The following is a 2887-nucleotide window of genomic DNA, read 5'->3' as shown; positions in this document are numbered from 1 at the left end:
ATTCACAGCTACAATAACCCTAACAAATATTGAGATGAAACAAGAACTCTGTCTACACAACTGCGCGGAGGCATTGCCCCTAGTTCATTTTTAATATATAGATGAATATAATAATGTAAGGGGTTGTGAAATTACTTTCAAAGAAAATAAACAGACGAACCCACCATAGGATTCATACTTATTGGAAATTAAGTTGTTTAAGATACAAGGAAATAAACAGACGAACCCACCATAGGCACATTCTCAGGGTTAATATGTGGCCCGCAACATGGTAGAAGCAGCAAGAATATGATAATGGGGTTTTACCTCTGGTGATGCTGTCAGGATGTGGGTATTGAGCTCAGACAGTGTAATCGATTCAATCTTTTTAACCCCACCATACTTAGTAGGAGCTGACGATGATCCAGCATCAGTTCCACACACCCTAGAACACCAACAATTTGTGGTACAGTTAGCAGTTGCTGTTTGAAATGACAAAGTTATTTTATAAAATAGTTGGTATCGAGCTTACCTTTCGAGATGACTCCTGGTAGCTTCACAGTTGTTGTCAAAATAGAAATGAGTACCTGAGGTTGCGTTGAGAAAAAGCCGGCCTAAAATATAGTAGATATTAAGAACATCACAAGTTAGTGATCTCTGAGCAATTTCTTAAAGCTATGATGCATGAATACATGATCAGAAATGTATTGAAAACACCAAAAGCTTCGATACAATTATGATTTTATCTTAACAAACAGATGTTTTCTTTACCTCCTACAAATTTTGGGTTAATATTTGTTGCAACAACCACCTTTGGTATAACACCGGAAATAAGAATTTTTTTTTGTCTAGGTCCGCAGCAAGGCGATCAAAAACACCAAGGCAGACAAGTGTATCCCTTAAATGGTTGGAACGTGATGAAACCTTAACTGGTTTGATTCCCTTTGTTGATCTTTGAGGGTTGATCTAGTTGTTCTTCTGGTGCTTACTAACTCACTCAGGAAAGTTTTGATAGATGGATTGATGGTTTTGTGGATAGATGTCGAGATGATGATGGATCTTCAGTGAAGGATCTATGCTTTGATCAGTCACTTGTTTTGAAGGGCCAGTTATCTTGAGAGGTGTTCCCACAAACAATGATCAAAGGCAAAGTGCTTTGCATAGAATTAACTCCTAAGCATACAATGTTCAGAAGCTGAACAAGGATTCACAGAGTTAAAAGAGATTTTTTGATAAAAAAGGTGAATGAATTCAGGTCGTGAATCCTTTTATATAGTCTTACAGTGTGTGAAAACCTAGAAAAAAATAGAAAAATAGGCAAATAATTTGTAGAAAACTAGAATTTGACTGAAACTAAAACCTATGCAGTAGTTACTAGATGTTGAATCTTGACTGAACTTTGAACAACTCTTGCTTGCTCACGACCAGGAATTCCTTGCTGTCTTTCTTTGATGTTTCTTGGTGAGAATGAGTCTGATAATAAGCCTGGTCGAATTTGGCATGAAACAAACCCATAGTTAATTTGTTATGATGTTCTTCATGGCTGAATCACTTCTCTTCGGCCCATTTCGCCCAGCAGCTAAACTAGCTCTATCTTCAGTGTCATTTAGCTCATCCAGCTATCACTTAGTTTATCCAGCTCATTCAGCTCATCCATACTCATGTCAGCTGGTTTCAACTCATACACACTCTTTTAAGCTCGACCTCAGTCTCATCGCTGGTATTAGCTCAACATGCTCGCCATTCATCCATCCAGGTTTGTCCTTTGCCACATAATAAGCTGGCTCAGCCATGGTTACATCGGAAAGAGGGATCTTAGTGTACACTAAACTTAGCACCAACATATATGTAACACGTCAACAGTTTATTGAAGCTGGAAATTATCACTACCTATCATCAAGCTTTATGGCTGCCATAAGGCGCTGAGTGCTCTGGGTGTCTTGGTTGTACATTGTTTTATGCCCCTAATCTCTCCAACGATATCTGATAAACACATACACTACTTATTTGTGAAATGAATAATTATTATATGGTGTGCAGTAGTGACTGTGTAGCTATTCAAACCTGGCAAATGAGTGTTGGTATTGGCAAGTGACATGAGGTCCTCGTATTTGCGGAACCTGAAGCCCTCTCCTCCGGTATCGGTTCAGCCGTGGCTGTGACCTCCACGTAAACAGTCGTCTGGTCTGATCTAATAGAAACGGCTGCGTCAGCAAACTTTAAGGTAGAACTGCTTCTTGCTAGAACGAAACCAATTAACTTATATATAAACCAAACCTGCTTGCAAGATAAGTTGGAAGGAGTGAAGACGGTGAAGCTTGTTGATTGACTGACCCTTGGATGAGTGTGGCCTGCGAGAGGAGTAGATTAAACAGATTACAACAAATATCAAATCTATTAATCGTCCCTAACAACATAAAGTAAGTATTCAGGTTAACTTTGCATCATCTTACATCAACATACGAAGACAAAATCAATTAGCGAAACCAAAACCACCTAAACTCTAGCTTTCTAAATCAATAAACAAAGCCTAAATATTCTTACATCAGCAAAGGAAAACAAAATCAGTAAGCTTAACCAAAATCATATAGACGCAAGATTTCTAAATCAATAAACGGAACCAAAATAATCTAAACTTTAGGTTTTCAAGAATAAGTTTGAATATAATGAGTTTTTTCTTTCCTGGAAACCTTTGCATCAAAGAGGAGCATATCAATGCCCATGAGTTCACCGCCTTTCTTAATGTTACTGGCTTCCCAGAGTCGAAGGAATTTGTCTGAACCATTTCTTTGCAGCGTCGGCTTTCAACTCTGAGAAATGGATTTGAGAGGTTGCCATGAGGGGATGAAAATTTTAGCAGAAAACCAGAAGGTCCGAAATCGGAACAGAGAAAAAGTACTGAGCTTAC

General features: G+C 38.4%; 1 long non-coding RNA gene across 1 annotated transcript; it reads right to left on the bottom strand.

Moving 5' to 3' along the window:
- Window positions 1-1881: 1881 nt before the first annotated feature.
- LOC106305468 lies at window positions 1882-2651 on the bottom strand. The gene is made up of 3 exons (XR_001262991.1): window positions 2257-2651; window positions 2044-2165; window positions 1882-1962 (listed from the first exon to the last, which is right to left on the bottom strand). It is a non-coding gene; the product is annotated as an uncharacterized LOC106305468 (long non-coding RNA).
- Window positions 2652-2887: the final 236 nt, after the last annotated feature.

Source organism: Brassica oleracea, chromosome C7 (assembly GCF_000695525.1).
Source record: "Brassica oleracea var. oleracea cultivar TO1000 chromosome C7, BOL, whole genome shotgun sequence".
In the NCBI taxonomy this organism is placed as follows: domain Eukaryota; kingdom Viridiplantae; phylum Streptophyta; class Magnoliopsida; order Brassicales; family Brassicaceae; genus Brassica; species Brassica oleracea.
Note: the sequence above shows the minus strand (reverse complement) of the source record. Positions and strands in the feature narration are given on the sequence as shown.